This window comes from Uranotaenia lowii, chromosome 3 (genome assembly GCF_029784155.1).
Source record: "Uranotaenia lowii strain MFRU-FL chromosome 3, ASM2978415v1, whole genome shotgun sequence".
In the NCBI taxonomy this organism is placed as follows: Eukaryota; Metazoa; Arthropoda; class Insecta; order Diptera; family Culicidae; genus Uranotaenia; species Uranotaenia lowii.
Genome location: NC_073693.1, coordinates 148,491,603 through 148,503,144, shown reverse-complemented (window position 1 = coordinate 148,503,144; position 11,542 = coordinate 148,491,603). Strand labels below are relative to the sequence as shown.

Below are 11,542 nucleotides of genomic sequence, written 5' to 3'. Positions count from 1 at the left end.
GTTTGCAAAAATACAATGAACATGTGATAAAAAATTTATGTTTCAATTACTATATTCCGTATAATCATTGTTCCATTTCTCACCACCCATTCGGTATGGTGCGTTCTGTCCACTAGTTTTGGCGTTCTACCCCGCGGCTTGTTTTCTGGCTGTTTAAGATTTTCTCAAAAATATAACCAAAATCGTGTATTTAACATATTATTTCTTTTTGAAAAGATATAAAAGTGATCCCTGAATCGTCGTGAACTTTCAATTTGGTTCATAGATGATGAGTATCGCTGTAAATAGCGATTATGCTTAACTGGTGCGTCTTGTACAGTTTTCCCCTACTTATGAATTTTAAACGCTCAAAGATTCGAGAAGAACAGAAGATTGTATCACGTCTGACGAATGATGATGCGTCTCCATCGGAAATCGCCCTACGCTCACGCATTCGACAGGCAACACTTTGTCAGTTAAAAAGAAATCAACACAGCGCGTAACTTGCCAATCATCGCTCAATTTCCCTCAGGTTTTTATTCATAACAACGACAAATTGTAAAGGCCGCGGCATTGCGGTGGCAGTCAGAAGTAGTCAGCGATACGTGCACGGTTCTTGATCTATGACAACAACCGATTTGGGGAGCAAGGAACCGACACCATAAAAGAGACGTTCGCTCGAACCAGAGAGAATCTTTTCCGAAACGGGATCCACCGCTGTTTGCGTATTGCTAGGATTTCGAGATTCGCCGAGATCCAGCATCTCTATCTAGCTAGAGCAGCAGACAGCAGGAGCATGTGGGAGAGAAAAGACGCTCAGGGAAAAGTTTTTGGGAGCATCAACGATCTCAACGTGCTGTTCGGATTCGCGTTCTTCTGCCTGTGTCATTCTTCCCGATGCGTGCCCGAACGTGGAAAACCAGGGGAAATCAGGCTTGGTCTGCCGATGAATCGAAGCTAAATAAATAATCTCATCGAAGCGCTCGCGTGCTCCAGACGTGCGACACGGTTGTCCGGATAGTTGTTTGGTAGTTCCTCTTTTCCTGAAACATCTAGGAGGGACTCGGTGGCTGGTATTGCATTGCTGGCAGAAAACAATCCGGCTGGGTGTCGTCTGTTGTGTCAATCGAACTTGCCTTGGCGTAGGGCAGTCTCGTCGCCCGGTGAGACTTTTGGATTTTCCGGATTCCGCTAGTTTTTTCCTCGTCACTAACTAAATATGTGCTGAAAGGGAATTGGGAAATCGGCATAGCATCCAGCAGCAGTTGCTCGACGCCACGGAAGTGTTTGCCAAAAGTGCAGTGGTGCTTGGCTCGATTGGTTCAGCCATTCCGAGGAACCGAAGAGGAGAAGCAAAGAAGAATAATTACAAATATTGAGGCACCGCCAATTTGGTGCAGTCCAAAGTGTGGAGCAGTGAAGCAACCGAGCAAGAAAAAAAGGAAGAAAATCTGGGTGGATCCGAGTGCAGTTGAGCTCTAGCTAGAGTGTACGTGTGTCTGTGTATGTATGCCGAACTTCCTCTGCAGGGCTTAAGGCTCCGGAAAAAAGGAGCCTGAATGCAACTTTGGTTCCGAAAAAAGGTGGGCCCTTGGCAGAAAATATTGATGCTCGAAAGGGCGGAAAAAAGTTGGGTGGTTCAATTTCCGGCCGCCAGCCTAGAAGAGAGAGATTTACTGTTTGGGGACACTCGCAGGGGGTAACGAATCTAATCCGCTATGCTTCGGAGAGGAATGGGGAAAGGATTAGGATCTTCAGCTTAATATCGAGTTATCACCACTAGATAAACCGAGGGCCATCGAGGGTAGTGAAACGGACGTCACGTGTCACGCTTTCCCAAGCGCGGGTTTTTTTTTGGCCATTGCTGAAGGACGTCATCATCATCAAACGAGTTCCCTGTTGTCGTCTTCGTTGTTGCGTGTAATGGGTGGAAAAGAATACGGGGAAAACTTGCGGAAGAAGAAGAATTGGGCGTCACGGCGACGCCGTCATCATCGTTGCTGCGGTTGGGGAGATGTTTTCCAAAAACAAGGAGCGGCACCTTTTCGGGTTTTAATTTGTGATCCTTGTAACTATAACTGGGACATCATAAAAATTCATTCAGGACTCCATTGAAAATATTGAAAAGTAATCACATTCCAGCGGAATATCGAATTGAAAAATTGCGTTTTAAGTTTTCTAAAGCGCTGTGTTTTTTTAAAAGATTAAAGAAGAAAATAAATGTTTCCATCATCATTACAAAAATGTTTTACAAAGCAGTGTTAGCGAATTGGAATTAAAAAATCTGAACAACTCATTTTTTTATTCGACTTCGACGATAACTTTATACAAGGCTATCTTAAAATTTCTTTTATGTTATAATCTTATCGACACTGCTTTTGCAGGGGTTTTGTGTTATTTTGAAAATTAGTTATTTATAGGGAATCTTGTTAATTTACGGTTTCTATATATTTTAAAGAACACTATGAATTTTCTTGAAATTATCTATATTTTACGAAAATCCAGAAGGGAAAAATAAATAATGTTAAACGTATTTTATTGAAAAGAAATAATGATGAATTTTTCGATAAATCAAACAATTGGAAGAGTGAAAGTCAAACTGTAGAGAATGAAAATAATATCACCTTTGGAAATCGACATTTTTCCAAATTTTCGATCCAAAATATCTAAAATAACTCGATTTTTCGATGGTGTGCGATGTAGGTTGTATGTAAGTTTATTGTATGCAAGATGTTGTCCAATTTGTTTCAATTTATTGAAAATTTAAATTATTTTTTACTATACCCCCCTTGTGATGTTTCATCTCCAAGTGACAAAAGAAGGATTTTAAATTTGTTCCGGCCTTATTCAATTTCGATATATTTTTTTAAAACTTGAATGTATGATTAAATTCTATCAATTTTAAGGTGAACACAAAAAGAAAAACTTTTTTTGAGTGATACCCATTTTAATAATGTTGAAAAATATCCCTTCATACATTTCAACAGAAAAGATGCAAATTTTTTTAAAGCACGATTCTTACAAGTTTTTTTTTATACCATATACTACGTAGATGGTAGGAGAGGATGGTGAGAATTGATCCAATTTCTTGTTTTCATCAGATCTTGTTGAAAAATTATAGCAACTCGGAACATGCTTAGCTGTCAAAACGAGCCTTTAAATTGAAAATATACCTTTTCCAATTCTAGGAATCTATTGAACCCATACGTAATATTTTAGAAAACTAGCTATCAAATAAAAATGGAGAGTTTAGCTCTCAAAATAAGGCGACAAGAAGATCATTATCATTCTTCGTCAATTGACATATTGGAATAAATGATCTGTTTCTTTATTCTTCATGTTAAAAACAGGACAAATTGTTTTTTTTGTTTCGATTATAGTCGTGTTACCATCTTTATGGCATTCGCGACTTTATCAACATTGCAGTTGGCGGATCATTATTGAAAAACTTATCCGGTACAACTGTGTTCGATGTTTACCTTTGGGCTCGAACTCGCGGACATCGGCTCAGTTTGTTCGATTTGTAAAATTTTTGAACAAAGTTAACTAACTTAAAAAACATTTTTCGATTTGTCAAGGTACCTTACAGTAAAGTTGTTTGCGGCATTGGGCGCCTCAGGGATCATGTCTCATTAGCAATATCAGCAACTCCAAGCTCGTTCAGGTAGGGGAATGATCCCTCGTCAAGACATTTTTAAACCACCACTCTAAAAAAAAAGATGCACAACGAATTCTTCTGACTACTTTCTGGTCGACGATCTTGGGTCACCGAATATTCAGAAAGTACCATCTCTCGTATCCTTGAACGCACCTTCTGGCTTATAGGCAGCTAGCGCAAAGTTTGACGAATTTCTGGCAATAAGACAGATGCCCACCGTAACCTTGGAACAGCATTTTTACTGAAATACTGAACAGCAATTTGTACTTCCTGCATGTTTATAGCTTAAGCATAGAGTGACTTGTCAAAAACTTTGGTACTTCATCATTCCTCTGGAATTGTTATGACTGTCTTACGATTACAAGATTCCAGCGAATATCCGTCTTGCGAATGTACCACTCCCTCCTGGATGGAAAAACACTCCATAGCGTTGATACTTGAATATCTTGGTAGCTGAACCTGCTATCTTTTCTTACACCCTGAAGTGTTATAATCACGACATAATTTAATGAATATAAATTCTCCAAAAAAATCGGTTTGTGGCAACCCTCCTCCAATCCCTTCGGCTTCGCACTTTCGCTAGATCACGCTCCAACTGGTCTAACCCATGTGATAGATCTAAGATCTTCTTTAACTCACTCTTCACAACGGGTCTTTCAACAACAACTCGCTTGTTTGCAACATCTGGTTTTGTGACACTCTCACCAAGCGCAAATAGTTTTGGCTTCAGGTGCAGCTTTCGGAAAAAAAATCCGCGTAAGTTGTGAGGACATATCCTTTGACCTTCACTCGTTGATGTTTGGGCTTCGGGTAATGCTCTTGTTTGAAGAAGGCCTTCTGTGAGTTACCCCCTCTCATCCTTACGACTCGACACCTGAACTCTCCTCTAACGACTTGAGAATCGACCACTCCTCGCATCGACTCGAGGTTTACCTCTCGTCTGCACGATTCAAGGCCCGATCTCTCCTATAACGACTTGAGATCTGACCTCTCCTCGTACGACTCGAGGTTACCACTTGTACCCCTCCTCTGGTTGATACAGAGCCTCTGGTCCCTCCTCTTACGACTCGAGATTTGACCCCCTATAGTAAAGACTCGGGATTGACCACACAAACCTCTCCGCCTGGAGGTTCGAGGCCTGACCTCTTCTCTAACGACTCGAAGCCCGACCTTTTATCTCCAGGATTCGAGATTCGCCACCTTGTCCGTCGTGTGCCAGATCGAGAGCAGCTATAGTTCATAACTCGCTTGGTTACCACGACTGTCGTGCGCTTCGCCTCTGTTCGAGACAACTGCTAGAGACCAATGACCGCTCCTCTAACGACTTGAGGTCTTGGCTCCACTTGGTTTGGTTTGAGGCCCTTTCCTCTTTACCCGTCGGTGTGGCGTCCCCCTTGAGATTAAGGCTTTACAGACTTAATAAACGTGGAAATCTTAACACTATCATTTAACACCCAGTACCGAGATGGGAATCCAACCCTCGCGACCAGTTGATCAGCGATTACCGTCTTGCCACGCTAACCACTCTACCACCGAAACGAACAGAATACCTTCTACTCACTAAGCTTCCTCTAGGGCAACAGCCCTTGGTTTTAAACTCGAACTGTTTAGTGTGCTCCATGGCATAGTTTTTTGTCATATTTCAAACATTTATTAACAACTATAACAAACAGGCTTTTCCTGGACTCGTGCCTGTCACAACACACGCAGGGGACTTCACGTATCGACTAGGATGATTCCCAATGGAGACTTCATCCTTTACCAACTCCAATGCCTCGTCCGGTGTCGATTTATTTTTGCCAGGAGTCCTCTTCTCGCAATAACTTTTGTCTGCGTTTTCCCTTTGTATCCTTTATAAGAGCTAATGCCTCAAGTCTCTGCGTTCCTCTTATTCGTGTTGTAGTTGTGTGTGCTTTAGTTAATAATTTAAATTAAAAAAAAAATAGCTAAGTTCTTCCCACTTAACACCATGAGGTTAGTTTTGTGTTCAGTTCATAATGCATAACCTGGGCTTCACCACGAGAAGTCAAACTTAACTTTTGCAACCTAAAGTAGGAAATTTAGTACATCGGATCAGATATACTTTACAAAAATTCTCTTCTACGGTGGGGTGATTCTGGTTAGATAAAAGGTGATATTTTTATTAATAACCAAATGTAACCACAGGTAGTAAATCACGGCTTACGGATTGTCTTTCAAGGCACGGCGAGTCACCGTGTCCCCTTAGTTTACTACTCTGGTTCCATGGATACAATGGGAAGACTCATGATATACTCCGTGTATACCTCCTGCTTCCTGAACTTGCCCTGGGGCCACAGACCTAGTTCCCACCTCAAACTGTATAACACACTATGCTTCAACAGTGGGAGGTCTATTCGTGCTAGTGCGCTCCAACGTAATATTCATAGACGAGACCACTTTCAGCAAAACCTCTCTTCCGTACGACTCGATGTCCGAACTCTCCTCTAACAACTTGAAAACCGACTCCAATGACTCGATATTCCCACATAAACGTCTCCTCTTCGCGTCTCGAGGCCTGTCCTCTCCTCTTACGACTCGAAATTCGACCCCCTCTCACATCGACTCTTCAGAGATAAACGAGTTTTTAAGTTTAAATCCAACAATCAATCAATCGCATCGACTCTAGTTTGTCGTACACATACCTCTCTTCTGCACGACTCAAGGCCCGATCTCTCTTTTAGCGACTCGAGATCTGACCTCTCCTCCTAATGACTCGAGTAAACCACTTATGACCCTCCTCTTGTTGACTGAAGACCTCTTGCGACTCGAGACCCGACCTCTTATCGCAAAGACTCTGGGTTGACTACGCACACCTCTCCTCCTGAAGACTCGAGGCCTGACCTCTCCTTTAATGACTCGAAGCCTGACCTCTTATCTAAAGGTTTGGGATTTTGCCACCTTTGTGCCCGTTCGAGTGCCGATCGAGAGCAGCTTATGCTAGACTCGCGCCTGTCACAGCACAAGCGCGGGACTTAACGCAACTACTCGGATGATTCCCGACGAAGACGTCATCCTTCTCCGACACGAATGGCTCACCCGGCGTCGAGAGCCACTCTACGCGTGGGTATTCACCGCTCGTGGAATAACTCTTTTCCAACGATTTATATTGCGGAGAAGGTCAAGTCTTATCCCCGCAGCTTCCCATGACCTCCACTACGCAGGAGGATATGCCTTATCTTTGTACGTTCGATCGAGGGACCGATCGCACACTACTCAGATTATCGCCGGCGATGGAGTCATCCTATATCGTTCGCGGACTACCGTTGACTCCAGCTCTTCTGCAGTCCTGATCCGAGTGAACGCATCGCTGATCGCATGCCAAGTTTTGGAGTCCGTACACATCCTCTGCACCACGTTGTCTACTGTCGTATCGTGCCCACAGTTGGCAAGTATGTTGGTACGTACCGCCGCAAACCTCCGACAGGCAAAAACCACATGTTCGGGAGTTTCCTCTTCGTCATCACAATCTGGGGAATATGGCGAAGCCAAACCAGATGTGGTACTTCATGAAGCATCCATGACCAGTAAGGTATTGCGTCATATGGAAGTTCACTTCACATTGTCTTCTTCCAATCCAGCACCCGATGTGCGGGATCAGAAGATCGCTGAGCTATCCCACAGCAGCGGCCAGTTGGACATTGAGTCCTCATTTCGTACGTTAGGCGTGTCTTTATTGTCGTAACATCCTCCTCTAGCAAAACCGAGATGGGCATGACGCCCACCACTACGCAGGCGGCTTCGGATGAGATGGTCCGATATCCACTGATAACTGGTAGGATCTTAAGTCGCTGAACTCTCCGTGTCTGCTGTCCATGAACTCTGCGAAGTCTTTGTAGGTTATACTGTCTTCCTAGGGTCTGCCTCCAGGCCGCTTCTCCGTAACGCGAGATTGACGTGGTCACGCTTGACAGTATCCTCCCCTTGCTACTGCGGATTGTCGAGGAGTTTGACATCATCCGTGTGAGTGCCGTCATGGTCATTGCCGCTCTTTTACACACGTAGTCGACATCACCCATAGGTACTTGAATAATTGCGCGTTTGAACACGATATCACCCGGTTCAACTGCAACGGTATTTTTTGGGGCGAGATCAGGTTGGTGATCAGCACCATCTTGGTTTTGTGGTGGGCACTTGAAGTGCATCTAGCTTTCCACTGCCTGGATAGCTACTGTGGCAAGTAGCTGTACCTCCGCTGTCGGGGTACCTCTACCCGGAGGTTGGGTGTATGTGGTCTTATGTTGCACATTATCTACCATTCGGCAGCCCCCTCTTGGATGGACGGTCCTGGTCATTGGAATATTTTGGATAATCTACCTCGGCATAGTTAAGTGCTCCGACTCCAGAATCTAGTCCCAAGTTATAAGGTTGCTTCCATTAATGATTAATTCAGAGATTAACATATGAAGTCATTTACACACGAAGTTGTCACATACAGATTCACTAGCGACCAAATAAACACCTCCGGGAACTCTTCGATAATACAGAGATTCGCTCAAGTTTTAAACTGAAGGCGCTGCCATACGTATGAGAAAATGAGCCCGAACTCTCCAGAACTGTTTTCGTATGCGACCACAAAATGATCTCAGGGATGTATTTCGCTTTGGTGTTTATAGGAGGACGATGGGAAAAAAATCGTGGGAGCAACAAAGTTTCGTTCGCTGAGAAAAGTTGAACCAAAAGGATTTTGCTTCGTCGACACTGCATCCTTCTTGTGTCACCCGGAGGCGTGATGGTTTGCGGTGGGCGGCAAAGGTAGAGCAGAATCCGCGTGGACCACGCCGTATTTTTCGGTTTCTTCTCGAGAACTGGATCTCGATGAGCCATTTTTGTTATACTTACACGTGTGTTGTGAGAAAACTGGTAAAACCGGGCAGTGCTGGCTGAGGGAAACAGAGAGAATAGGAGAGAAAATATGAAAAAGTGACGTCGGTCTCACTCTGAGAGAGTTTTTCCGGTGAGAATTACATAACAACCGACAGGTCCTCGGTCCTGATTATGATGATGATGATGTTGATGATGACGGTGATGTTGTTGGTGGTCGTGATGCTGCTTCTGCTGCTGTGTTGTATCCTTCGCTAATTGACGATTGTGAAGCAAAGTGCCACTACTGCTGGGATAATGCATGGAAAATGTTATTTCTCTAAGCGATCCGGATGGGGCGCGGCGTTTCTAATCTCGGTGATTAGTTTAGAATTGTGTTCTACAAACTGTTGATTGACGATTGTGTGTTGTGGTGGATCGTGCTGTGGTGTTTTCGAACGTTTATCCAGTTCCGGTGAAATCTCGTGTGAAGCTGGAATTCCCATCTGCGGAGCCAGTGACAGCAGAACGCAGGCAAGCAAGCAGCAAAAGTTAAGGTGGAGCTCGTAGCCGATGAATCGACCCGGTTTTTTCCATCCTTCTCGTTAGTGCAAGCAACAGATATCTGCTAATGTGAAACGGATTTCCAGTGCCAGGCTAATCGTCCGGGAACAACTCGCTTTTCCGGGATGATGAGTTTATTTTGAGTGGAAGGATTTTATAATGGCAACATTTGTTTGCGAACGCCTTCAAACAAAACGTTCTTCAAAAGATTTAGTGTCATCAAAATTGGTTAACTTAAATATATATTTTGTTTAGATATTTGTGCATTTCAAAACGTATAAACTGATCAAGTCCAGCACGATTTTTTTTGCATTTCAGGTTAAGCTTCCTTGTTGCGGTATTTTCTCCTACGGAAATGGGATTACGCAACAAGTTGCTACACCTAATATTTTGGACGAACGGAATGGCGAGCACATATCGTTTGATGAATTTTGTACTGCAGTAGTTCATTATTCAATATGCAAAGTAAAATTGTTGATTACGGAGGATAGATACAAATAATGAGCAACAAAGATTTGCTAAGCACGAAATTATTAATATATTTGTCCAATGATTGATATTTATCCAAAAATTTCCTTATAAAAAGGACTTAAAAAAGTGATTTTAACTTAAAATTAGAAAATTGCGCCTATAAGTATACAATGGATTATGCGTAGTAGACAAAATTTTAGAATTATTTTTGTCCGACACTCATAAACTGTGAAATGAAAAAGAGATCAAGTATTCCCATTCTCCCATACTATTCGTTAGCAGTTGATATCACCCTTCCAAAATATGCATAGAATTTCATGCGTAATATTTAAATATTTCATGTAGAAGTCTCAAATTTATTTTAAACTTTGTCTAACTTAAACTTATTATGGAACAACTAAATGATCAGAGGATATATAAGAATAATAATTATTTTCAGAGACAATTTTTCATCACATTTTTTTAGGGAACATTTCAGCTGCAGTGGCTTATTATGGCATTGAACAACGCAATAAATTGTTGTTGTTATCATGGAATGATGGTATAAGATAAAATTTTTGTAACCCAGTACTTTTATTCCTCAATTAATGCTTAGAAAACAAGTATTCAGTGTCTTGAAAAATTTGGAATAAATACAGGGTTTCCCATGATGTTTAAACACGATTTTAAATGAGCAATAAAAACACAATTTAGGAGCAAATCCATTTTTTTCACTCTTAGGTTCTCTATAGTCTTCATTTACCGGTGTCAATAAAAAATAGATTCCATTCAATCGTTGGCCAGTGTTCGAATCTTTGATTGAAGACTGCTCATTAGCCTAAGTACAGTCTGTACTGTACAGATTGATTTGAATGATTTCGACCACTTTTTTCCAGTATTTTGAAAATTTTTCGATGGAATTTGTAGGCTTAACATGTTTTCCCAAAAATAATTTTATAAGGGCCCATAAAGTTCCAATCAGACTCACTTGATCTGTACTTTGTAAAATTTGTACCAAGCCATCTTGTCTTTTGAGTAGCGTATTGATGCCAAATCCGGCCAGAACAGTACTGTCACGGAGAAAAAAGTATAGTATTCCCAACAATAATTCACTTATATTCAATCATATATCTGATTGATTCTCGACCAACTATAATTATCAAAATTTCAACAATACATATAATAGACAATTCGATTGATTTCGAACTTTCAACAATGCATATAATACATTCAACTATGGTTGTATGATTAATTTTGTGCATTCAACAATAAATTTTATCTATTCAACTATAATGTACAATTGATGGCATACATTCAACAATAATAATAGTGGATTCAATTATAAATATATGATTGATTTGATTATAAATATGATAGATTCAAATATACTTATATGATAAGATGATTTTTTTTCGGAACAATTTTATGGCTACGATTTATTTGTTTTTAATTTATTATTTCAACATTTTGCATGCAACGTTCCCAAGCAAATTGTGTATCTTACTAATCGGTCCCGGAAGACGTCCTTAGAAGTCCGTGCTTCTACACTCGGCGAAGATTGACCTTGTGGGGAGAAAATTTACTCTATATTAGGCTTACCAGACGTTCTACTTTGGTAGGACATGTCCTACTTTTCTACCATTTTCTACCTTCTCTTCAAGCCTACGCACATGAAATATAAAAATATAACACACATTTCCTTTCTATTCAGCTTCGTTATTTTTAATTATATCCTTTTCTAACAGGATCTCAGTTTGAATCACTTATCCTGATACACAATGAACCAAGAAATAACAGTAGCACGAAATTTACCTCTTGTAAACAATCTGTAGAAAACATTCAATTTGCTTCTATTCTTCTCATCGTTTCTCTCATCCGTCATTGAAATGCGACCATTAGACACAACACCCACCCCACAATTTACATCTTAGCTTTTCGCGCATACCAGTTTCGATCTTAACTCCTCCAGCATCTTCTGTTTCATTCCTATCAATAAAAACAGCTTCAAGATATTTCTTTCAAATAAACTTTCACATACGCCTAAATATCATTTATTCTGTTTTCGTGAAT

The 11,542-nt window shown here is 41.2% G+C and overlaps 1 protein-coding gene across 9 annotated transcripts in view; it reads left to right on the top strand.

Annotated features, from left to right (window-relative positions):
- Positions 1 to 1,017: 1,017 nt before the first annotated feature.
- LOC129750787 (protein still life, isoform SIF type 1-like) overlaps positions 1,018 to 11,542 on the top strand; it is a 597,153-nt gene continuing 586,628 nt past the window's right edge. For 6 of the 9 annotated variants that reach the window (XM_055745852.1, XM_055745850.1, XM_055745854.1 and 3 more), the window contains exon 1: positions 1,026 to 1,482. The gene's annotated coding sequence lies outside the window, so the exon portion shown is untranslated. Of the gene's footprint in view, positions 1,563 to 11,542 lie in introns of all 9 variants that reach the window. The other 3 variants (XM_055745847.1, XM_055745846.1, XM_055745856.1) reach the window with 2 other exon arrangements.